The sequence below is a fragment of the Pan troglodytes genome, chromosome 11, assembly GCF_028858775.2.
Source record: "Pan troglodytes isolate AG18354 chromosome 11, NHGRI_mPanTro3-v2.0_pri, whole genome shotgun sequence".
Taxonomy (NCBI): Eukaryota; Metazoa; Chordata; class Mammalia; order Primates; family Hominidae; genus Pan; species Pan troglodytes.
In genome coordinates this window covers 37,463,856-37,490,733 of record NC_072409.2, presented here as the reverse complement: position 1 = coordinate 37,490,733, position 26,878 = coordinate 37,463,856, and the positions used below count along the sequence as shown (strand labels likewise).

At 37.4% G+C, this 26,878-nt stretch overlaps 1 long non-coding RNA gene across 2 annotated transcripts in view; it reads left to right on the top strand.

Moving 5' to 3' along the window:
* The first annotated feature begins 11,256 nt into the window (after positions 1 to 11,256).
* The window catches only part of LOC129136044 (uncharacterized), a 77,898-nt gene continuing 62,276 nt past the window's right edge, over positions 11,257 to 26,878 (top strand). For both annotated transcript variants that reach the window (XR_010148614.1, XR_010148615.1), the window contains exon 1: positions 11,257 to 11,579. This is a non-coding gene — a long non-coding RNA (uncharacterized LOC129136044). The remainder of the gene's footprint in view (positions 11,580 to 26,878) is intronic.

The window sequence follows — 26,878 nt, the reverse complement described above, 5'->3', positions numbered from 1 at the left end:
CCCAGCTACTTGGGAGGCTGAGGCAGGGGAATTGCTTGAACCCAGGAGGCGGAGGTTGCAGTGAGCTGAGATCACGCCATTGCACTCCAGCCAGGGAGACAGAGAGAGACTCCGTTTTCTTGTTTTTGTTTTTTTTTTAAAAAAAGATTAACAGAACAACTTATCTTTTCATAATATAAATAAATACATATCTAGATCAAATATCAAATGTTGCTGAGTTATTGATGAGTGGAAAAATCTGTACCTTTAGTTATTTGTGAGAGTGTGCTAGTGTGACTTTCATGGGAACCAGAGACCAATTGTGTGCATCTCTTCCAAATTCTGTGCTCAGTGACACAACACTGACAGCTTGAAACACAGCACGTTTGGAGCATTTATGTCATGGAAATCAGCAAATGCTACAGTTAGGTTTCCCTCCACCAGAAAGCCAGTTGTTAAACATTTATCAGCACACTGCAATTATTAGGGCCCTTTTTATACTTTCTTTCCCATGTTTATATGATTATATTTAGTTTATTTATATAAAACTCCCAGCCTTCATCATTGTGATTGGTTGAGTCAGCCAATGATATTGGATTTAAATTTTCATACATTTGATTTTACACAAGAGCAAGAAACCATGCTCAAGCAATGATTTCCTCCCTTGTTTTTCATAAGGAGTTGTTGGTTGGTGGCTAATAACTACAAAAATGCAACAGCTATAAACTAGATCCTTTTTTGATTGTTTTTAAATCAATCATCCCATGTTAAAAGATGCACTTCTATTCCATTTTTTAAAAAAAGTAAACTTTAACATCAATTAGAGGATGTATGCCTCCAGTTATGTAATAATGGGCTTAATTTCATTTGCTCTAGAAAGTGTCTCATAAATGAGTGTCCCTTGCATAGGGTCATGTTTCAAGCTCTGCTCCATCATCCTAAAGTGTGGAGGACTTGCTCAGGGTGGGTGTGGGAGACAGATTGTCTGACAGGAGTACCCTGAGAAGTTAAGGAAGCAGGGATTCTAAGAAACAGCTGGCTTCCTCCATTTCTCTCAACCTCCTTGATATTTCTTTCTTCCTTACTCTTTCCAATTCTCCTTTCATCATGATCTAATTCATCGTTTATTACACTAATTAGGTTGCATTTACATCTCAGACTTTAATTTTTAAAAAGAAACAGTTGATGAGAAAGATGACTATAGAGAGTCATGTAGGTGACCTAGGTAAGAAAGCAATTTGTCAGCTTTTTAAATTGGCATCTTAAAAATTCATGTTCAATATTTATCTGAGGAAGAGAGAATGTCAGTACCTGTTAGGAGTCCTTTGTCATTTCACCTTGAAAGCACTACTCCTGTCTGTTTCACAAGACCAATTTACATGTAACTAGCTGTGAATGAAACTAAAGGGTGCAGGGCTGAGTTAACTGGCACCGTGTTTTTGAATTAGTTCAATAATATCTAATATTCCTTACAGAAGTGCTTCTTAACTTTTCATGTGTGTATCTATCACCTGGAAATTATGTTAAAAGCAGATCTAGCAATTTTCATTCAGTAGGCCTGGGGCAGGGCTGGAGATCAAAGTTGTTGCTTAGAATATGAGATATGGAAGGCTTGATAGACCTGTACTTGTAACTGTTTTAAAAGTAATAAGATTTTGGTCTACTAAGTGAGAATATTTGTTAAAAGATGTTCTTTTAAAAGAAGTAATGAAGGGTATTGAAACCAGAAACATTAAGCACACAATAATGAAGTAAAGATTTAATGTGGACACCACTAGATAACTGGACAGTCGTATTTCTGTAACAATTGTTGTCATGATAACCATATGTTTACTTCTTCATGTACTAGGACATTCTGATTTATGAATATGTGGTTACAAAGTTGCCGTTACATAATGTAGATTCCCCACCCCTCGTGCAGTTTTCAACTGTACAATTCTGAACAAGCCACAAGCTGCCTATGATGTGTTTTTGCCAGGCACCCACTAGATGCTCAGTGAATACTTGTTAGCTGAATTGAATCCAAACGAAACTCACATACGTGCCTACACAATTTAAACAATGCTTGCCACATGAACATGCTTTCAGAAACGATTATTTCTATTCTAATCTCTTCAGACCTAGATGATAAGCACTGTCTGTTTTTAGGCTTTATGACCAAGTGCACACTTCTGTCCACAAAACAACCCCTTGACCATTTTAGCCACTATTGAGCTCTGCTCTTTCCAAACACCTATAGTATTTATCCTATCTTGTACATCTGCCATTTGTATTAGAAAAAATTGCATCTCTAAAGACACTGCAAAATTTTCAAAAGCAGAGGCAATGTCATCTTCTTTTTTGGGATCCCATTTCATTTAGCACAGAGTTAGACACAGAGCAGTTATTCAACTGAAAATTATTAAATTGATTTACCCCTTTGATACTTTATTGTCAATTATCCTTTATTTATTAAATATCTTAGATAGTTCAGACAAGGCCCAACACTTCCATAATCAAACAAAATATATCATTGCTTTAAGAAATTTTCTTGTGACTCAGACTTTCACACACTCTTAGAATAAGAGATCTTTTGATTTTTTTTTTTAAAAAGGCTTAGTTATATTTCTACATGGCTCAGTTAGGCATGATTGTTTGTTTATTTCCTCAAGGTACAGTTGAAAATGTTTTTTATTAAATTTCCATCAGGACTACTGGTTGATGTTTTCTGTATGTTTACCAAAGGGTCAGCTGGACATAATTTTTGGTTTGATTACTTCAACCAGTCAATACACTGAGAAGAGCAAACCCAGCTGAAACACAGGGAAAAACTAATGCATGTTGAAGCATATAACTACCATTATTGAAATATTAGGGTAGATTGTATCTGATTCTAGGTGCTTTTGTTTAAGAGTTTATTTAATCTTATAGCACTATGAGGTCAGTAATAATATAACCCACATGTATAATGAGAGACTGAGGCTCGGAGAATTAAAGGTACTTTCCCAATTTCATGGTGCCAAGAAAATGCAGAGCTTGGACTTGAACGCAGAGTATCTGTCTCTAAAGCTGTGCTATCTAGTATATTAGCCACTAGCTTCATATAGTATTAAAATTCATTAAAATTAAAAAATCAGTTCTTCAGACACACTAACCACATTTCAAGTGCTCAGTAGGCACCTGTGGCTAGTGGTTAATCTGCTGGACAGCACAGGTATGGAACATTTTCATCATCATGGAAAGTTCCATTGAACAGTGCTTCTCCAGAGTCTGCACCTGCTGGAGACCTGCCAGCTGTGCTACCTTTTGAGAACTTCACTGTGAAAAGGCCCGGAAATTGGAGAGGGCAACTTTATGGGAATGAAGAACTAGGAGGGTAAGGAAGGAGAAGAAAAGAAAAGGAAGAGCCCTACATTCTAGCCCACCTGGGATCTACACTGGGGGCTTCATTTAGGGACTAGTCTCTAGAAAAAGAGAATAAATCTGCACATTAGTAGCCAGCAATAACCACCTGCCTCCATCCAGGCTATAAAGGCCTTAGGGTCCACTCTCCCTGGAGAAGCAAGATTTCACCCTGATCTTGCTTTTGGAGAAGTATGAAAGCTCAGCACCAACCTCACCAGCCTCTGCTGACTGCCCACCCTAGGCCCCCTGGGGCTTGAATGGCCTGACCACTCCACATTCACTGTCTATTCCTGATTTCCTGACCAACTTTAAGGACTGGCATTCCGGTTTGCTTTACATACACTGAGAAGTCAGCATCTCAGTACAGACTTACCACCTCAGACACACTGACCACTCCAAATACGCACTGTAATAAAAAAACAATTATAGCTTATGATTAATATATTCCAGGTACCATGTCTAGGTACTTGTAAGGTAAGAAGCAGAAACTATAGTTATTACTATTTTTACTTACATCTATTTTTCTGTTTTGTTTATATATGTTTGAATTTTCACAATTCTATGAAATATGTATATATTATTATCATTCTCATTTTACACATAAGGAAACGTAGGCTCAGAGACTTAATCACACAGCTATGAGTCAGTAGAGTGATAGGTGAGCCCCATCCCACCCTCCCCCCTCTAGTAGTTCCCAGTGTCTGTTGTTCTCATCTTTGTATCCATGTGTACTCAAAGTTTAGCTGCCATTTATAAGTGAGAATATGCAGTATTTGGGTTTCTTTTCTTGTGTTAATTTGCTTAGGATAATGACCACCAGTTGCATCCATGTAACTGAAAATACAAGATTTCATTCTTTTTTATGGCTGCATAATATTCTATGGTGAACAGGCCCTTAGTTTCCGTACTTTGTTTTTTTAAATAAAGGTTTTTTCTTCTTCTTCTTCTTTTTTTAAAGAGCTAGAGTCTTGCTCTGTCACCCAGGCTAGAGTGCAGTGGCACAATCATAGCTCACCGCAGCCTTGAACTCCTGAGCTCAAGCAATCCTTCTGCCTCAACCTTTCAAGTAGTTAGAACTATAGGTGTGAACCACCATGTCTGGCTAATTTTTGTTTTTTTTCATAGAGACAGAGTTTTGCTGTATTGCCCAAGCTGGTCTTGAACTACTGGCCTCAAGCAATCCTCCTGCCTCAGCCTCCCAAAACACTGGGATTATAGGCATGAGCCAACTGTGCCCAGTCCTGTTAGTTCAATTTTTTAAAGTTTTAGTTTTGAATTCTGTTAAGGCACATTTCAAACATTCAAAAGGCAAAAAATACTTTAACAAAGCCCTAAGAGTTTCATGAAGTACACATTTTCCAGCTATGGTAATCTTTATTATTTTTATTATTTTTTTCAACTTTTTTTGGGTTCAGGGGCACATGTGTAGGCTTGTTACATGGGTAAACTGTGTGTCTCTGAGGCATGGTATACAAATGATCCCATCACCCACGTAGTGAGCATGGTACCCAATAGGTAGTTTTTCAGCACCTGCCCCCTTCTTACCTCCCCACTCTAGTAGTCCCTAGTGTCTATTGTTCCCGTTTTTATGTCTGTGTGTACCCGATATTTAGCTCTTACTTATAAGTAAGGACACATGGTATTTGGTTTTCTGTTCCTGCATTAGTTTTCTTAGGATTGTGGCCTGTGTCTGCATCCATGTTGCTGCAAAGGACATGAGTTCATTCTTTCTTATGGCTGTTTAGTATTCCATGGTATATATGTACCACATTTTCTTTACTCAGTTCATCATCGATGGCACCTAGGTTGCTATTGTGAATAGCGCTGCAATGAACATGTGAGTTCATGTGTCTTTGTGATAGAATGATTTATTTTCCTTTGATGGAATGATTTATTTTTGATAGGAAGATTTTTTTTTGGCGGGGAGGTTGTACTCACTCATGGGATTGCTGAGTCAAATGGAAGTTCTCTTTTTAGTTCTTTGAGACATCTCCAAACTGCTTTCCACAGTGGCTGAACTAATTCACATTCTCACCAACAGTGTATAAGTGTTCCTTTTTCTCCATAGTCTTACCAGCATCTGTTGTTTTTGGACTTTTTAATAGCCATTCTGACTGGAATGTGATGTTATCTCATTGTGGTTTTGAGTGATTAATCGTGTTGAGCATTCTTTCATATAATTGTTGGCCACATGTATGTTGTCTTTTGAGAAGTGTCTCTTCATGTGCTTTTCCCATTTTTTAATAGAACTATTTGAGTTTTGCTTGTTGAAACTTAAAGATTTTGGATATAAGACCTTTGCTGTATACATAGTTTGTGAATATTTTCTCCCATTCTGTCTGTTTACTCTGTTTAATTAGGTCCCATTTGTCAATATTTTTTTTGTTGCAGTTGCTTTTGGGGACTTAGTCGTGGATTCTTTGCCAAGGCTGATATCTAGAATGATATTTCCTAGATTTTCTTCTAGAATTTTTATAGTTTTAGGTCTTACGTTTAAGTCTTTAATCCAACTTGAGTTAATTTTTGTATATGGTGAAAGGTGAGGGGTGGGGGATCCAGTTTCATTTTTCTGCATATGGCTAGCCAGTTATCCCAGCATCATTTATTTAAGAGGTAGTCCTTTCCCCACTGTTTGTTATTGTCGACTTTGTTGAAGATCAGATAGTTGTAGGTATGGCTTTATTTCTGGGTTCTCTATTCCATTCCCTTAGTCTACGTGTCAGTTTTTTGTACCAATAACAAGCTATTTTGGTTACTGTAGCCTCATGGTGTAGTTTGAAGTTGGTTAATGTGATGCCTCTGGCTTTGTTCTTTTTGCTTAGGATTGCTTTGGCTTCTTAATTTGATTTTATTATTATTATACTTTAAGTTTTAGGGTACATGTGCACAATGTGCAGGTTAGTTACATATGTATACATGTGCCATGCTGGTGTGCTGCACCCATTAACTCGTCATTTAGCATTAGGTATATCTCCTAATGCTATCCCTCCCCCCTCCCCCCACCCCACAACAGTCCCCAGAGTGTGATGTTCCCCTTCCTGTGTCCATGTGTTCTCATTGTTCAATTCCCACCTATGAGTGAGAACATGCGGTGTTTGGTTTTTTGTCCTTGCGATAGTTTATTGAGAATGATGATTTCCAATTTCATCCATGTCCCTACAAAGGACATGAACCCATCATTTTTTATGGCTGCATAGTATTCCATGGTGTATATGTGCCACATTTTCTTAATCCAGTCTATCATTGTTGGACATTTGGGTTGGTTCCAAGTCTTTGAACCAAGCCCAAATGCTTTGGCTTTTTGGACTCCTTTTTTTGTTTCCATGTGAAGTTTAGAATAGTTTTTTCTAATCCTTTGAAAAATTATGTTGGTAGTTTGATAGAAATGGTATTGAATCTATAGATTGCTTTGGGAATTGTAGCCATTTTAATGAAATTGAGTCTTTTGATCCATAAACATGGGATGTTTTTCTTTTTGTTTCTTTCATCATCTATGATTTCTTTCAGCAGAGTTTTGTAATTCTCCTTGTAGAAAACCTTCACTTCCTTGGTTAGATGTATTTTTAGGTATTTTATTTTCTTTATGGCTATTGTAAATGGGATTGTGTCCTCGATTTGGCTCTCAGCTTGAATATTATTGATGTATAGAAATGCTACTGATTTTTGTACATTGTGTCCTGAAATTTTACTAAAGTTGTTTACCAGCTCTAGGAGCCTTTTGGCAGAACCTTCAGGGTTTTCTATATATAGAATCATATCATCAGTGAAGAGAGATAATTTGACTTCTTCTTTTCCTATTTCCTGCAGCATCTGCTCCTGGGTTCAAGTGATTCTCCTGCCTCAGCCTCCCAAGTAGGAGCGATTACAGGTGCCTGCCACCACGCCCAGCTGATTTTTGTATTTTTAGTAGAGATGGGGTTTCACCATGTTGACCAGTATTAAATTATTGATTGACATTTCCTTTCTTTGAGAATGCTAAATATAGACTCCCAGTCTCTTCTGCCTTATAGAATTTCTGTAGAGAAGTGTACTGTTAAACCTGATGTGGCTCCCTTTGTGTATGATCTGACTTTTTTCCCTAGTGGCCACTAAGATTTTTTCTTTAGCATTGACCTCAGTCTACTGACCATATGCCTTGCTGATGTTTACTTTGTATGGTATCAGGCAGGTGTTCTTTGGGTTTCCTATACTCAGCAAGATTAGAGAAATTTTCTTAAACTATTATCTCAAATATATTTTCCAGGATGATATGGTTTGGCTCCATGTTCCCACCCAAATCTCATGTCAAATTGTAATTCCCAATATTGAGGGAGGGACCAGGTGGAAGGTGATTGGATCATGGGGGCAGATTTCCCCCTTCCTGTTCTCATGATAGTGAGTGAGCTCTCATGAGATCTGATGGTTTATAAGTGTGTGGCACTTCTCCCTTCGCTCTGTCTCTCTCCCGCTGCCGTGTGAAGACGTGCTTGCTTCCCCTTTGCCCTTCCACTTTGATTTTAAGTTTTCTGAGGCTTCTCCAGCCATGCTTTCTGCACAGCCTGTGGAACTGTGAGCCAATTAAACCTCTTTTCTGTATAAATCATTCAGTCTCAGGTAGTTCTTTATAGCAGTATGAGAATGGACTAATACACAGATTGTTTACTTTTTCTCCACTTTTGGGAATGCCAATAATTCATAGGTTTGATTGCTTTACATGATCCTATATTGTTCATCTTTTAAATTAAAAAAACTTTTTTTCTGATTGGGTTAGTTAGAAAGACCAGTCTTCAAGCTCTGAAATTCTTCTTTCTGCTTGATCTGGTTTATTGATACAGCATTCAATTGTATTCTGAAATTCCTTAAGTGAGTTTTTCAGTTCCAGTATCTCTAATTGATCTATTTTTAAGATATTTACCTCTTTTGTTATTTCCTGAGTTGCTTTAGAGGTTGATTTTTGTTCATTTTCAACCTTGTCTTGTATATTGTTGAGTTTCTCTGCAATCCATGCTTTGAGGTCTCCATCTGTTATCTCTGTGCCTCTGTTTTTGCTAGAGATCATTGCAGGAGAGCTAGAGTGTGAGCCTTTGGTGGTATCACAGCATTCAGATATTTTATGGTGGCAGAATTATTATGTTGGTTCTTTCTCATCTGAAAAGGATTGTATTGGGTAGGGCTTTTTGGCTTTGCTCCTGTAGTCCTATGCACTTCTCTTGGCATGTTTTTTATTGGGCTATATGGCTCAACCTGCAGGCTGGTAGATGGAATTTGCAGGTAAGAGCCAGGTGCTTCACAAGTTGGTGGGTGTGAACCTGGTTTTTGTTCACTGTGAGGTGCTGTCTGTTGTTTTGGGTGAAGGACTGGACATTGGGGTGCCCAGTATCCTGAGCTTCCTGTTGTACAGAGGTGGCAGGACACAGCTGAGCAGAGCTGGAGCCCCTCCCTGGCTTCCCACCAATATCCCAATAGTGACAGAAGGCACCAGCCTTGATGAGGGTGGCTGGGGGGAGTTCCTGGTAAAATGTGCTGAAGTTTTGGCAGAGGGTATTGTGCAGAGGGGGGTGAAGTGGTTGAACTGGCCCCCACTTTTAGATAGGCAGCAATATGGTCTGTTTCCCTGTCACATTCCTGTTCCAGGGCTTGTGACTCCTAGTTCAGACACACACTGTCATCTGTCTCTGGACTGCAGTGTAGCTGGGAGGTATGGGCAATGCTTGTTTTGTGAATCTCCATGGGAGTGGTTTCAGGGCATAACCTTGTCACTCAACCGGACACAGATAGCTTTTAGGCTCGCCTGTTCTCCAATGTAGCAATGCTACTGCTTCTCTTAAAGGAGGGGTGGAGGGGTGCTCCACCTTTGGGCCAGTGTGAGTAGGTGTTGGTTGTGGTGGTGTCAGCTGCTTGAGTCAGCTCAGCCTTAGTTTCTGGGGAAAGTAGTCAGGTTCCAGGAAACTTGAATTGGGTTAGGTAGATCCCCAGTTCCCAGGCCCTTCTATATGATCTGCTAAACAGCATGTATGAGTCCTGAAAGGGCTTGATCGGGGTCCAGCTAACCCAGAGTTGATGTGGTGGCTATTATGGGGCAGGAAGGCTGGTCCCCTGGTAACTGGTCAAACTCTCAGGCAGGGGCTGGTGGAACACTTAGGTGGTGGGAGCCTGAAGGAAGATCACAGGCCTGTGGGGACTGGGTTTTCAGAAGGGTTCTGGGCTGTAGGTGAAATGACCAGGTGGGGGCAGGGCAGCTGTGCTGTGGGTCTTTCACTAGGGATGGCAGGACCCCTTAGCTGGGGCAATGAAGACTGGTGGCTGTAGGGAACATGGCACGCTCATACTTCCCTCCCACCCAAGCAATGCTGAACTTTACTATTGGGGGCACATAAAGGTGTCAAGCATTGTCTGCTACTTCTGGGAGTTTTGCCCTAGAAGAACACAGAGCTGTCACTGACCGTAATGTTCAGGTGGGGCTGCTACGCTGGAAGCCCAAGCTGGCAAGCCTTGCCTTGCTAGGAGCAGTGGGCATGGGAAGTGGACGGTCTGCTGTCCAGGTGGTTCCTGGGTGAGTGCAGAGTTCAGGCAGGGGTGGGGTTGCTGTGTTGGAAGCCCAAGCCGAGCCTTTCCTGGAGAGGAGGAGTGGGGCAGTCTGACTACTCTTCAGCACCATGAGTTTGACCTCTACTGGGGCTATGGCAGTTGGTGCTTGGCTGCTTAGGGATTCAGGGTCTATGGGGTTTCCAGAGCAGTGCCTCTGGAAAAACTCCAGGCAGCTCTCTGTGTGGTCTAGACAGGGGCTGTGGCGGTGAGTGCTTGTGTGTTCAGGATTACAAAGGTCCATGTGGCAAGTGTGGATCCCTGGGCACTCTCACTCATTCACCCTTTCTCTGCATTAGGGAGCTTCCCCTCGCTCCAGGCTGGTCCTGGATAGGCAGCTTCCTGGCTTCACTCCTCTCTATTCTCTGTGGGTCCCCTTGCTTCCTTGGTGAATCCTGATGTGGTCTCATTAATGATCTACTTGAAGAGCCAGTGTTTACTCACCATTCTGTTTCCTCTCCATGAGAGCACCACACACTAGCTGTTCCTAGTCAACCATCTTGAATTTAATTCTACAGTAATCTTCACATTCTTAACAACTACACTGGATGGCTCTGCTTGTCCAGCATGATGTCAATTTTCTATGTTCTTGATCTATGTAAACACTCACCTGGGTGTCCAATTGGGCATAGTTTTCACATGATTACTCAAGCCATATTGTTGACAAGCATCCATTGAGCTTCTAGAACCTGCTCATTTTGATTGGTAAATACCAACGATGGTGACAAGCATGTAGTAACTGATTGGAAGAATTTTCATCTTTTTTACATCAAACTTAGAATTTGTACTCTGTCCAGCGGTAAATATTTGTTACTTATTTTGTATTGCATAAAATAATTTAAGTGTGTACTTATAAGTATATACACTTTTGAGTTTGTCTTAGGGACAAGAGTTTGACTTCAAATGCTTATCCCCCTTGAAACCTGTTTTAATCGCAAAGTTGGGTGTTGCTTTCTTAAGAGCAAAGTCATTAAGTTTAGGAAGGATGATTTGAGAATAATAAAAGTGGTAATTGTACAAACAAATAAATGCAACAATTAATATTTCATTAATTATTATTAGTGTATGCCAAGATAGTACTGCTAATATAAAACACAAAGGGCTAACTTTTAGAAAATTGGTAGAGTGTCATGGACATAAATAAACTGGAAAAACAGAATCAAAGTCCCAGAGGCTGTTCATAAGTCTTTTGTAGACTGGCTGAGACAGCAGAAAGCTCCCAGTTCATTCTGCTACATAAGTAACACTCTTGTCGGCAATGGCTGGAGGACCAAAGAATTTGGAATGTGATTAACAATTGAGAATGGCCTCTGACAGTATAATGGATGTGGTATCCAACTCAACACTAAACACAAATATGTCCAATAGGGGAATTTATTATGTTTTACATAGTTGGGAAACCTATATCAACTCCAAGATGTCACAGTGGGAGTACTTGAGTTGTTTCCTAAACCTAAATATGAAACTAAAACTAAAATCAATTCTGGGGAATGCCTCTTAGGACTGCAGTGATGAAGCATAATAGAACCAGCCATGTGTGGAGATGACATCAGAGGATAAACCAGCTTGTCCTGGCTGAAATCAAATGGGGTTAGCTCAAGAGCAAGGACAGAAAAGAAACATGATCATTCCAAAGGATAGTTTCCAGCAAGGTAACTTTGGGTAAATATGACTGGGGGAATTAAAAAGACAGAGGGAAGGCTTTGAAAACTGCACCAGTGGTCACACAACAAAAAGTCATCAGCAGTGGTACTGAATCACATGTAATAGCCACACCCAAGTGTGCCCTCAGCATCATTCCTCAAAGAGGGTGAGATGAATGAAAGTCATACAATGTTTTGTTTCTTCCTGAGATCATATAACTCCTAAGGAATCTGATGGGGATTGTACCTTCAGAACATTAGTGCTTAGAGATGTCTTTAAAATCTTGAGAAACATAAATACCTTGTAGGTTGGTTGGTTTGGTGTGTGTTTGTTAAGTATCTGAAGAGGCTTAAAACAGGAATATAAATAATATTTACATAAATATAAATAATGGTAAAATTTAAATAAAGAATTAGGCAGGCTATAGAAGGATAGATACAGGTACGCTTGGAAAGACAACAGTGTGGTTTTATGTAGGCTGGTATCTTTTTGTCCCTGTAGTGCCCATATAGTTTAGGGCCCTGCACAGTAAAATCTATTTGACAGTGACAAAGAGTGATTGAAATGAGCATGGCATGTGAATTATGACATTTGACTTGAGAGTCCAGACATTTAAACACTGCCACTCACAGCTTCCAAACCTTGAGCTGTCATGTATTTATTTCTTCATTTAATGGACATATTTACTGTATAGTATAGAAAAGTCTAAAGAGGTATATGTGCTCATGTGACTGACTTTATACATGGGAGGAGGAGTGACCCTTTGAGCCAAAATGTATCAGATACTAACTAGATAGGGACTATAGATTTTAATTAAAATCCCAAAAATTAAAAAACAAATCAGTTTCTCTTTTATTGGTCAAATCCTCAATCCAATTATCTTTTTGCTTCAAAAAGTAATTAAAAATTCCACAGACAATAATCCCTTAAACCCAGGGAGTCAATGATTTTTTTAAGTGGAGGCCTTTGAAATCCAATCAAAGCTTGTATAAATGAAGAAAAGATGGAAAATTTATTTTTCCTTTCCTTTCTCTTTTAAAATATAAATTCATTTATTCTACAGTCACTACTAATTTGTAAGGAAACATGAGAAATAATTTGTAAATTAGTCTACCTACTTTCTTGAAATCTCTTAGGGGAAACTTGCCCTGGATTTCCCACCAGCAGCTACATTGGCTGATGGTGTTTTCACAAGGATACAGCCAGCTGGATAATGACTGTTATCAAGGAAGAGGGACTTTGAGGGACATAAAGGATAGAAGTTGAAAAATAAAATTACATAAAAAATAGTCAATTTGTATTTTGCAAAAACTTCAACTCATGGATTTAATTTTGTTTACTTTGAGGTCTTTATTTACAGTACGTAGTTTTAAAGAAATGAAGGTCCTCATTTCCAAATTATAGCTATAGAAATCAAATCGAGTCATGGTTACATTGCTCAGCCTTTTAGAAAATGGTGACTGGTATCACTTATATTGTTCTTCGAGTAGAAAATAAAATAACAATTGTATTATTTCCTTAATCACTCCCTCCTTTCTTCCCTCCCTTTTATACTACCTTCTCCCTTTTCATTTCTTATTTTAAAAATTAAATTAGTTTCCTTAGTGTTTTTTATTTGTTTAAATGGACAGATAAAGCTGTATGTGTTTATCATGTCTGACGTGATGTTTTGAAATATTTACATTAAAGAAATACTAAATTGAGCTAATTAACATATGCATTATCTCACAAAGTTATTTTAGTGACGAGAACACTTAAAATCTACTCTCTTAGCCTTTCTCAATAATACAATAAATGGTCATTTAACTATAGTCACTTTACACTAGACATCCTTGAATATATGACTTCTATATAACTGTAATTCTATATTGTTTGACCACTCTCTCCTCATCCTCCTTTCCCCCTCTGGGTACCGCTATGATACTCTCTACTTCTAGGATATCAATTTTATATTCCAGATATAGGTGAGATTACTTGGTATTTGTCTTTCTGTGCCTGGCTTATCTCACTTAACATATTGTCCTCCAGGTTCATCAGTGTTGTTGCAAATGACAGCGTTTTTGTCTTTTTAATGGATGAATACTATTCCATTGTGTATATATATCACATTTTCTTTATCTATTCGTTTGTTGATTGACACTTAGGTTCATTCCATATCTTGGCTATTGTAAATAATTCTGCAGTGAAAATGGAAGTGCAGATATCTCTTTGACAAACTGATTTCATTTCCTTTGGATATATACCCAGTAGTGGTATTGCTGGGTCATATGGCAATTCTATTTTTTATATTTGAGGAAACTTCATAGTGTTTTCCATAATGGCCATGCTAATTTGCATTCCCACTGGCATGTGCAAAGATGCCTTTTTTTTCCCCCCACATCCTTGACAATTCTTATGGTCTTATTGATTATAGCCATTCTAACAGGGATGAGGTGATAGTTCTTTGTGGTTTAATTTGCATTTCCCTGATGATTAGTGATGCTGAAAATTTTTTCACATACCTGTTGGCCATTTGTATGTCTTCTTTTGAGAAATGTTTATTTAGGTAATTCATCTATTTTTAATCACATTATTTGTTGTTTTGCCTTTGAGTTGTTTGAGTTTCTTATATGTTTGGTATATTAACTCCTTATCAGATAAATGTTTGTAAATACTTCTCTTATTCCTTAGGTTATTTCTTTATTGTTGATTATTTCCTTTGCTGCGCAGAAGTTTTTTAGTTTGATGTAATCCCATTTGTCTATTTTTTTGCTTTTGTTGCCTGTGCTTTTGAAGTTATATCCAAAAAATTGCTACCCAGACTAATGTCAAGGAGATTTTCCTTCATGTTTTCTAATAGTTTTAAGTTTCAGGTCCTAGGTTTAAGTCTTTATTCATTTTGAGTTGATGTTTGCACATGGTGTGAGATGACATTTAATTTCATTGTCCTGCATGTGGATATTCAGGATAATTTATTGAAGAGATTAGCTCTTTCCCCATTGTATGTTCTTGGCATCTGTGTCACAGATCAATTGACTATAAATGGGTCAATCTATTTCTAGGCTCTCTATTATGTTGCATTGATCTGTATGTCTGTTTTTATGCCAGTATCATGATAGTTTGAATACTATAGCTCTATAGTAGACTTCCATATCAGGCAGTCTAATTCCTCTAGCTTTGTTCTTTTTGCTTCAGATTACTTTGGCTATTTGGGGTCTTTTTTGATTCCACACAAATTTAAGGAGTGTTTTTCTCCTTCTGTGAAGAATGTCATTGGTATTTTTTATAGGAATTGCATTGAATCTGTACATTGCTTTGGGTAGTATGAACATTTAAACAATATTCATTTTCCTTAATTCTTGCAATCCATGAACACAGGGTATCTTCGCATTTATTTGTGTCTTCCTCAACTTCTCTCATAAAACTATTATAGTTTCAGTGTAGAGATATTTCACCTTCTTGGTTACATTTATCCCTAAGGTTTTTTAATGCCATTGTAAATGAAATTGTTTCCTGGATTTATTTTTCATATTGTTTGCTTTTAGTGTATATACATGTTACTAATTTTTGTATATTTATTTTATATCCTTCAACTTCACTAAATTTGTTTATTAGTTCTAACAGTTTTTTTTTGATGGAGTGTCTAGGATTTTCTCTATATAAGATTATGTCATCTATAAACAGGGACATCTTCCTTTCCATTTGATGTCTTTTATTTCTTTCTGTTGTCTAATTGCTCTGGCTAGAACTTCTAGTACTATGTTGAATAGAATTGGTTCCAGTGGGCACATTTGTCTTGTTCTGGATCTTAAAGGAAAAGCTTTCAACTTTCCTTGTTGAGTATGTCAGCTGTGGGTTTTTCATATATGACCTTTATCGTGTTGAGGTGCATTCCTTCTATACCAAATTTGTTGGGAGTTTTACTATGAAAAAATATTGGATTTTGTCAAATGCTTTTCTCTGCATCTAATGAGATGGTCATATTTTTTTCCTTCATTCCGTTGATGTGTTTTACCACATTTATAGATTTGTGTATGTTTGACTCTCCTTGCATTCCTGAGATGAATACCACTTGCTAATGATGAATGATGTTAAAAATGTGCTGTTAGATTTGATTTGCCAGAGTGGTTTTTTTTTTTTTTTTGAGGACTTTTGCATTTAGGTTTATCAGGCATATTAGCCTTTAGTTTTTTTTTCTTTTTGTAATGTCCTCATGTTCCTTTGGTATCAGGGTAAGCCAGCCTCATAAAATGAGTTTGAAAGTATTCCTTCCTCTTTAATTTTTTAGAAGAGTTTGAGAAGGATTGGTAGAATTTTTTTAATGTTTGGTAGAATTAACTGTGAAGCCATCAGGTCCCAAGCTTTTATTTAATGGGAGATTTTAAAATTATTGATTCAGTCTTCTTACTTATTATTGGTCTGTACAGATTTTCTGTTTCTTCATAATTCAGTCTCAGTAGGTTGCATGTGTCTAGAAATTTATCAGCTTCCTTTAGGTTATCCAATTTGTTGGCGTATAGTTGTTCATAATATTCTCTCATGTTCCTCTCTGTTTCTTTTGTATCAGTCATAATTTCTCTTTTTTCATTTCTGATTTATTTATTTAAGTCTTCTTTTTTCTCAGTCTAACCTTTGTCTAAAGTTTTATGAATTTTATCTTTTCAAAAAACCAACTGTTAGTTTCATTGATTTTTTTTCTAGTCCCTATTTCATTTATTTCTTTTCTGATCTTTACTATTTTCTTTTTCTACTAACATTTGGCTTAGTTTGTTCTTGTTTTACTAGTTCCTTAAGATGTAATGTTATATTGTGTATTTGAGTTTTTCCTTCTTTTTTGATGTAGGCATTTATTGCTATACATTTCCCTCTTAGAACTGCTTTTGATGCATCTTATAAGTTTTGGTATTTTATGTTTCCATTTTTGTTTGTCTCAAGATATTTTAAAATTTCCCTATTATTTTCCTCCTTGAACCATTGGTTGTTCAAAAGCATGTTGATTAATTTCCATGTATTTGCAAATTATCTGAAGTTTTTCCTGGTAATTTAGTTTGTTTTGATTACTTTATAAATATTGAACCTTGTCAGGAAAAACTAATTTGTGAGATACAGTTGGTTTAGTGCGCTCCTTAAGAAAGTGGTTCATTTTGACAGCCTACTTAATACTTTGTTTACTCTTAAAACTGTTGGTCTGCAGCTTCCACATGTCCATAGAAGCTGCAGGACTGGAGTTTAGCTCTTAGAGGAGAGAGTAGAGAATGCAGACCTTTTTAACTGGGGAAGCTTGATGCAGTCTGGAAGGCTGACAGAGACTGTACTTTCCTTTCTACTCCAGGGCCTTACGATAGCATGGATGAGGTTGGATTAACAGAGTGACAGAAAACACTTTCTTGTTTTGTCTGCTCAGAAGTGCTTGTTTCCTGCTCACTGTTTGTAGTCTTGCATTTGATTGTCCCAGATTAAAATATAATATGACAACATTTGGAGGGAAATACATGTTGCGTTTTTCTTTCCAAGATTCCCAGTTTTACATTTACCTGACCTTCCCTTACCCCCACAAAAGACCCTAGTTATTCTAAGTTAATAAATGGGTAGGGATCAGTCTTGATGGCATGTCTTCGTGCTTACATCTCTCCTGGGTTAATGTGTTATGGGAGAAAAGATTGATTTTTTAACAATGGTTCCTGGAGTCTTTGCATATCTATCTGAAAACATCTCTAATGTTGAAGGTCGTTGCTTGTGCAGAAGGTGATTGGAGTGTCAAAGCCCACGAAAACCTGAAGGTGTCTGATTAATTATTTATTCATTCAACACATATTTGGGCATATATCATCTTATTGTGGTTCACTTTATTGTGTTCCACAGATACTGCCTTTTTCTTTTAAAATACAAATTGAAGGTTTGTGGCAATCCTGCATTGAGCAAGTCTGTTGGTGCCATTGCCATTTTTCAACAGCATGTGCTCACTTTTGTCTCTGCGTCAGCACTGTCTAGCAATAAAGTATTTTAAAAGCAAGTATGTACATCTTTTTAGACATAATGTATAATTGATAGATTATAATATCAATATAGTGTAAGTATAATTTTTATATGCTCTGGGAAATAAAATTTGCGTGACTTGTTTTATTGTGGTATTCACTTTATTGGGATGGCCTGTAACTAAACCCACAGTATCTGTGAGGTATGCCTGTATATTAAATGCCCACTCTGTGCCAGGCACTGTCATAGGCAAACTATTATTAAAGGAAGAATCCAGGTTAGAAGAACTCTGTGTAGAAGATGACTTGAGTCCAATGTCAGGAATTGTTACTCTTATGGGTTGTCTACCTAGGTGATTTTTAGTTATCTACTTGGATTCCCACCTGGGATTTGGTGACTCCTGTGTATGGTTAAACATCTTCAATGGTACATGAGGACCACAGTTATGAACTACCAGATTATTCCCTCATTCCTTGGTTTGTATTTATTACATTTCTTTTTTTTTTTTTTTTTTTTTGAGGCAGGGTCTTACAATGTCACTCAGGCTGGAATGCAGTGGCACACTCATGGCTCACTGCAGTCTTGACCTCCCAGGCTCAAGCAATCCTCCCACTTCAGCCTCCTGAGAAATTGGAACCACAGGGACATGCCACCATGCCTGGCTATTTTTAAAAATTATTTGTGGAGATGAGGTCTCTCTATGTTGCCCAGGCTGGTCTTGAACTCCTTGGCTCAAGCCATCATTGTGCCTTGGCCTCTCAAAGTGCTGGTATTACAGGTATGAGCCACCATGCCTGGTCTCATTTCTTTAAAAAAGTGCCTTCAGACAAAAGGCCCTATCTTTAAAATTTCAGCCAAATCCAACATCAGCACAATACAAGACAACTTTAATAACACAGAACAGTGTTTAGATTAATCTAAGAAACACAGATCTCCTACTTGCAGCTTCACTGAAAATCCCCATGTATTTAATTTCAATTAGGAATTCTATTACAAAGCCTCTCTACCACCCTCTGGGGCTGTACTGAGAAACAGAATTGAAGATCCAGACCAGGAGTTTGGGAAGAATACACAGGTGCTCCTCAATTTCCAATGGGATTATGTCCTGATAAATCCATCATAAATTGAAAATATCTTCAGTTGAAAGTACATTTTTGACTTAATAATATTTTCAACCTCTGAGGGGTTTAGTCTCATCTTAAGTCAAGAAGCCTACCAAATGACTATCCCTTTTGCACCATAGTAAAGTAAAAAAATTGTAAGTCAAACCAGGGTAACTTGGGGACCGTCTGTATATCTTTCTTCTCATAATGATAGTAAAGAGTAAAGTTACCATCAATTGAGTACTTGCTAAATGCCATATGTAAATTGTGATGTCACCAATTCTCAAATCAACTTTCTAGGTTTGGAGAGGAAAAGAAGAAAGCCATTCTAGAAGCCAGATAGGTTTGCTTGTTTGTCTTTCTGTATGTAGATTTGTTTGATACTTACCCACAGCTCTAGTGAAGTAATGTTGTGTTTGGACAAACAGTAGGCAAAATATGTCAAGATTATGTAACTAGATGCAGTTATGGTTCCACTGGTCTAGAATCACAAAAGCTGAATTTCTTTGTTCTCAGCCATTTGATGGTGTTGCTTGATTTATTTTTAAACTATAAGATCAAAAAGAGAATCCCAAAGATTGTTAGGTTCACTATCAAACCCCAAACGCATGATGAAGACTAGAATACCTAGAGTCAACAATATCTGGAAATAGGAATCCAAACCAAGAGTTAGTGTAGCTCTCACAAGTAGTGCTTGAGGAGTATATTAAGATTTTGTGCATGCTCAAGTCCTTGTGTTTGTGGGCTAGTGATTAGAAATATTCTTATTTATTTGTTCAAAGTATCAGCAAGATGGTCCTTAGAGTTTATTGCTAATACCAAGGCAGCTGCAAAAAAAGTCACATCGAGATGAAACTGCTGATGATTATTGAAATAAGTATTATGTGTGTAATATATCTCATCTCCACAGACAAATATGAGTGTGTGGCTTAAATAATTGTAAGACTTTCTAACTTTTTTGACTTGAGGAAAAGAAAAATTAAGAATCAAGTGAGCATTGTCACAGAGGAGGGACAGGCACAGATAAAACACAGAGACAAAGGACTTTCTAGCTTTGATTTCCAAATACCTGAGTTTTTAGAAATAGGTACAGAATTCTACATAGTTTGAGAAGAGAGGGTACCCTTTATTCATCTTTCAAACCTAGACTAGAAAAGGTTTCCTTAAAAGGAGTACTTAGGGTATGTAGAAGAAATTGAAGGAAAATGAAACAGTAGATATTTTGAGAACAAAGAGAATAAGCTTGTATTTTGCTCCCAACTCAGAGTTCTGAGTTGAGCCAATCAGTGGATTCCATCTTCTTGGCCACTTGGTTCTGGAGTGAATCTCATGACTCCTGCCAGTAATTCTGGAACAAGTGCTCATTCTCTCACTGCAGTGAACCATTTTATTAATATTGGGGAAGCTAGCTTCAACATAAAGCTGACCTGAGGAAAAGAGCAGAATGAAGACAAGCCCACAGAATTACTGGCATCCTGAAATGACATCAGGAACTGCCACGTTAAATTGTATATGAAGCTGACTCTATCTTTTAACTTTTCATCTACATAATAAGTCACCTTCATTATTAATTAAGTCAATTTGTTAGGTATTCTTTTACACGAAGTCAATAGTATCTTACCTAAGACAACTACTATTTTTCATTTACCTCCTGTGCTTGTCAAAAGCCTTAGGCATAAACTCATTTAATTTATATACCATCCTGGGAAGTAAACATAATGATCTCCATTTGACAAATTAGAAAGCCGAGGTTCAGAATCGTTGCTCAAGGTAGCAGAACAGATGGATTTGTGGTGGACTTGCTTCTCTCAAAACCCCAAAGCCTGGACTTTTTCTGTTTATGTCATACTATATTTCAATTGTGGGGTCCCAGGTCACTTTTTAAAAATGTTTTTATTAAACATTTATAAAAACAGATATTTTTATTAAAGTTCTGTGTTCCATGTGTCTCATGCCTTTTGCTGGCTTCTCTCTGGAAGTATTTCCATCCACTGATGTTATTTGAGAAATAGGCCACACATATACAATGCTCATTTTTTCGTACTGAATAACTTCAGGGAATTCAGGAAACAGAAATCAAGGATAAAATAGAGTATTAGAATCTATTTTAAAACAGCCTCATGAATTCAAGGAGCAGAACTGAATGTACTACATTTAAGGTGGCACCATGAAGTAGCAGAAAATGTGGGGCTTTGGAATTAGATGTACATGGGTGAAAATTCCAGCTTTGGGACATCTGTGTTTGCAGAGTGGTATATTGGATGTGGTTAATAGATATGCCATGAAAATTTCACTGAAAATCCAAAAGAATATGAAAATATAATAAAATTAACAATGGTACTGACAAAGAAAAGAATGTAGTTCAAAGTCTGGCCCAATTTTTCACTAACTGCATCATTGAGGGGGGAGAATTAAGAAGCACTTTCCTAGATGATGTACCATGTGCTCCACCTAATCTAGTCCCTCGGAAGGTGATGAAAAACTCTAACCAATCCCTTCCCTTTATACCCAACTCAGGATAATGAAGGGTCACACAACTAGAAAAATCCAGGGTCATTTTGCAAGTTATGCACACACCGCTCCCCTCTGAGCCAGACTGATCTGGAATCCTTTCTCCCAGACTCTGTGACAGTGCCACAGCCCATCAACCCTCCAATGGCAGTTCTCTTTCTCCAGTCCATGAGGTAAATACAATGTCAAAGACACACACTGCAGGAGGAAGAGAGGCTCAGAAAAAACTGCATTGTATGGTATACTATGAAAGAAATGTCCTGTATTATGGGATATTTAGTCAGAGAAAAAATGAAAACAGGTAGAGACATGTGGAACACAGATAATAGTTAATAGATAGGGATGAAAGAAATGATCAGATTGAGGAAGGGAAGATCCAACCTTAGCTCATTAGTCCATCTGCTAGGAATCACAAATGAAGCTGTTTGTGCAGAAGCTGGGTTGTGCAGAAAACCCCAGACTCCTTATGTGAAGGAAAGTGGCAACATCAGAATGGGGTGTAAGGAGGAGTGACAATCCACCCAAGCTTACTCAGGACAAACAGTGGAGTTGGATTGAAAGATGTGTAAGCAGGAAAAAAACCCCCAAAACCAACAAAACCAAAAAGCAATCCGTAGGATGCAATTAAAAAAATACTGACTAGGGAAGGATACTCAATAAATGTGGTAAGTGTGGGGAGATAACATTTTGAGATACTAACATTTTTTTTTTCGTATGTGTACTTCACTTTTTCATCAACCTCCTACCCCTACCCCATTCAATGATTTGGGCAGTTCTATGCTCCTTGCTCAAGGAAGGGGACAGGATAGGATAAAAGATAGAAACAAAGGAGTCTTATTGACTTTGTCTCCAAAAAACCTAGGCCCTTAGGTGACTGGAGAGAAGCTTAGGCACAGCCAAAATGTTTGGGATGGAAGAGAAAGAGGTTGACTTTGCTAACTCCCAGGTAGAAGAAGGTGGATGGATTGGTCCATGAAGATGGATCCTGTACCTTGCTTTCTGGGGAAAGCCTGGAGTTCAGAGAGGAAACAGGTGTGGTAAGTTTAGAAAGAATGGGTCTTAGCCAGTTTGGTGGAGATTTTGATGTCTCAGTATGACACAGAAAGGTTAGAATATATTACGTGTCCATAAAACAAAAGGAAGAAGAAGAGAAATACATCCAACTTGAAGGGGGCAGGCAGAGAGAAGCTGGTGATATTTCTTTTAGTGGCGATCTCTGCAGATTGATAACAGAGAACCAAAAGGGGTCACAGCATTCTCAGAGGAAAACTGCACAGAAATATGATATTGAACATCAGATGGGAATCCAACCCTTTACATCAAAATGGCATAGCACTGTATAAATCACCCAGATTTTAAACACACTCTTGGGCAAGGGGAGGGAACCCTAAATTTTTATTTTTATAGACTTAGAGGGTACAAGTGCCATTTTATTACATAGCTATATGTGTAGTGATGAAGTCTGGGATTTTAGTGTAACCATCACCTGAATAATATACATTTTACTCATTAAGTAATTTCTCATTCCTCACCCCCTCCCACCTTTCCACACTTCTGAGTATTTTACATGTATTATTTCATATGTTCACATATACAAATTATTTAGCTCCCACTTATAAGTGAGAACATGTGGCATTTAACTTTGTTTCTGAGTTGTTTCACTTAAGATAATGGCCTCCAGTTCCATCCATGTTGCTTCAAAAGACATGAGTTCATTCTTTTTTTATGGCTGCATAGTATTCCATTGTGTGTGTGTGTGTGTGTGTGTGTGTGTGTGTGTGTGTACAAAGAAAATGTGTGTATATGTATATATATATATAGTGGTGTGTGTGTATATATATATACACACACACATATACACACATTTTCTTTATACAATCATCTGTTGATGGACACTTAGGTTGATTCCATATCTTTGCTATCATGAATAGTGCTGTGATAGACATATGGGTGCAAGTATTTTTTGATATGATGATTTCTTTTCCTTTGGGTGTATACCCAAGAGTGGGATTATTGCTGGATGGAGTGGTAGATCTACTTTTATTCCTTTAAGAAATCTCCATACTCTGTTTCCATAGAGGCTGTACTAATTTACATGCCCACTAGCAGTGTGTAAGCATTCCCTTTTCTCTGCACCCTCACCAACATCTGTTATTTTTTCATGTTTTTCATAATAGCCATTCTGACTACTATAAGATGGTATCTCATTGTGGTTCTAACCTGCATTTCTCTGAGGATTACTGATGCTGAGCATTTTTTTATGTTTGTTGGCCTTTTGTATGTCTTCTTTTGCAAAATATCTGTTTATGTCCTTTGCCCACTTTTTAATGGGGTTATTTTGTTGTGGTTGTTGAGTTGTTTGCATTCCTTATAGATTCCAGATATTAGTCATTTTTCAAATGTATGGTTTGCAAATATTTTCTCCCATTCTTCAGGGTGTCTGTTCACTCTTTTGATTATTTCTTTTGTTGCATAGAAGGTTTTTAGTTTAATTAAATCCCATTTGTCTATTTTTGTATTTGTTGCATTTGATTTTAGCAATGAATTATTTGCCATTGTTCAGGAGAGTTTTTCCTAGATTTTGTTCTAGTATTTTTATAGTGTTAGGTCTATAAGTCTTTAATCTATCTTGGTTAATTTTTGTATATGGTGAGAGATAGGAGTCCAGTTTCATTCTTCAACATACGGCTAGCCAATTTTCCCGGCACTATTTATTGAACAGGGTACCCTTTGCCCAGGTATGTTTTTGTCAACTTTGTAAAAAGATCAGTTGGCTATAGTTATGTGGCTTTATTTCTGTGCTCTCTATTCTACTCCATTGATCTAGGTGTCTATTTTTGTACGAGTACCAGCTGTTTTGGTTACCTTACCCTTGCAGTATAATTTGAAGTCAGGTAGTGTGATGCCTCCAGATTTGTTCTTTTTGCTTAGGATTGCTTTGGCTATTTGGGCTCTTTTTTGGTTCCATATGAATTTACTTTTTTTTAATTCCTGAAAAATGATATTGGTATTTTGCTGGGATTGCATCGAATCTGTATATTGTTTCGGGCAGTACGGTCATTTAACTATATTGATTCTTATGATCTGTAAGCATGGGATGCTTTTTCATTTGTTTGCATCATCTACAATTTCTTTCATCAGTGTTTTGTAGTTTTCCTTATAGAGATTTTTAACCCCCTTGGTTAAGTATATTCCTAGGTATTTTTTTTGGTAGCTATTGTAAATGAGATTGAGTTCTTCATTTGGTTTTCAGCTTGAACTTTATTGATTATATAAATGCTACTGACTTTTGTACAACAATTTTGTATCTTCAGACTTTACTGAATTCATTTATCAAATCTAGGAGTCTTTTAGAGGTGTCCCTAGGGTTTTCTAGGTATATCATTAGCAAACAGAGGTAATTTGGTTGGCTTCCTCCTTTCCGATTTGGATGCCTTTTATTTCTTTCTCTTGCCTGATTGCTCTGGCTAGGACTTCCAGTACTATGTTGAATAGGAGCAGTGAAAATGGGCATCCTTGTCTTGTTCCAGGTCTTAGGAGGAATGCTTTCGGCTTTCCCCCATTCAGTATAATGTTGGCTGTGGGTTTGTCATATATGGCTTTTATTATTTTGAGGTATAGAACCCCAAAATATGTGAGATTAAGTTTATCCTATCTTGGTGGAATGGAAATTCAAAGTATATTTTAGGTCAAGTTGTTAATATTATTATAATGGTCTACTTATTTGCACATCTGAGATTAATATTAACTACATTGGCTATAATAATTATTCTCACATCAACACCTGAGTCCCTCTTTTTCATAATAGAGGTCAATCTTTTAAAATAAATAAAAATAAATTGTATTGATAATTTTACGCCACTTTTTAAGGTAGCTGGAGAGTAGCTACCTTAAAACATAGGTTATAATTTGCTATTATAAAGACTTCAAACTTATTCCCATAGACTTAATTCAGGTGTTTCAACAGTTTAGTAACAAGACCTAAGAGCCAGGAAAAAACTGTAAGTGCAAACTTTATTCATTCATTTCTCTTTCCTGTGAGTCAAGTATATCCAATGGTGCAAAACCAGAATTCTTCTTAATGAAATACACATGCATACTAGTTACCTGACCTTGGGCTAAACGAGACCAATAGAAAGATCATTTATATAACTCAGAACTATCTCTAAAAGCAGGCAGCTTTTAGATTACAGAGGCCATTGGAGAGAAGCTGCTTATAGCTCCATAGAACACTTTGATTTTAGTCATTTCTCTCTTGAGATTATGAGAGCCAGCAAGCCTGTGAAAGCTCACTCTGGTGTCTCTTCTATTTAACTTGCAGGTAAGTTTTTCGTCTAACCTTGTGAAATAAATAATTCAAATGATGATGCGTGAAATTTTATCAGCGTCTTCCAAAAATAAAAGACAGAGGAATTTATTTGCTGCCACAATTTCCAGATGACAGAAAAAAAAGAAAAAAACTTTCTGATTTTTATTCCATTGTGCTAAAAGCTTCAGAAGAGCTGTGTATTGGTATTTTAACTGGTTTATATAAAATATCACCTTGTGACAAAAAACCAAACACTGCATGTTCTCACTCATAGGTGGGAATTGAACAATGAGAACACATGGATACAGGAAGGGGAACATCACACACGGGGGCCTGTTGTGGGGTGAGGGGAGGGGGGAGGGATAGCATTAGGAGATATACCTAATGTTAAATGATGAGTTAATGGGTGCAGCACACAAACATGGCACATGTATACATATGTAACAAACCTGCACGTTTTGCATATGTACCCTAAAACTTAAAGTATAATAAAAACACACACACACACACACACAATGTTGGTGGCAATGTAAATTAGTTCAGGCACCATGGTAAGCAGTTTGAAGATTTCTCAAAGAACTAAAAAATAAAAAATAAATAAAATAAAATAAAATATCACCTTGTAAATTCTGGATAGCTAGTCTCACCCTATTAATACCTTCCTTTATAAATCTTTACATATATTTCACTGGAAAATATTTTAGTTAAATGCATTTTTAATTCTGTAATGCTAAGTGCTTCTTATGCACAAGCACTCTGTCTTGTGCTTTCTTTGTAGCAATAACTAAAACAGTCTTTTTCCTCAAGGAGCTCTAGGCCCAGTGGGAAAACAAATGAGTATACAGATAATTACAATTCCATGATATAAGTATTGTGATGAAGACTTGTTGTATTAGTCTGTTCTCACATGGATAATAAAGACATACACGAGACTGGGTAATTTATAAGGAAAAAGAGGTTTAATGGACTCACAGTTCCACATGGCTGGGGAGGCATCACAATCATGGTGGAAGATGAAGGAAGAACAAAGGGACTTCTTACATGCCAGTGGGCAAGAGAGGACTTGTGCAGGGAAACTCCCCTTTATAAAACCATCAGCTCTCATGAGAGTTATTCACTATCAGGAGAACAGCACTGAAAGACCTGCCCTTGTGATCCAATTACCTCCCACCTGGTCCCTCCCACAACACATGGGAATTGTGGAAGCTGCAATTCAAGATGAGATTTCGGTGAGGACACAGCCAAACCATATCACTTGGTATCTACACACATCAAGTATGAAATGGTTAAACAGGAAAATCTCAGACCATTACTGATGGTGAGGATGAGACATGGGAGATAGGCCACAGGAGGACTCATGCTTAGCACCCTGTGACACCCATTTGTAGCTCTGAGGTCCTATCAGAGAGTTACTCTTTTGTCTAAAGGG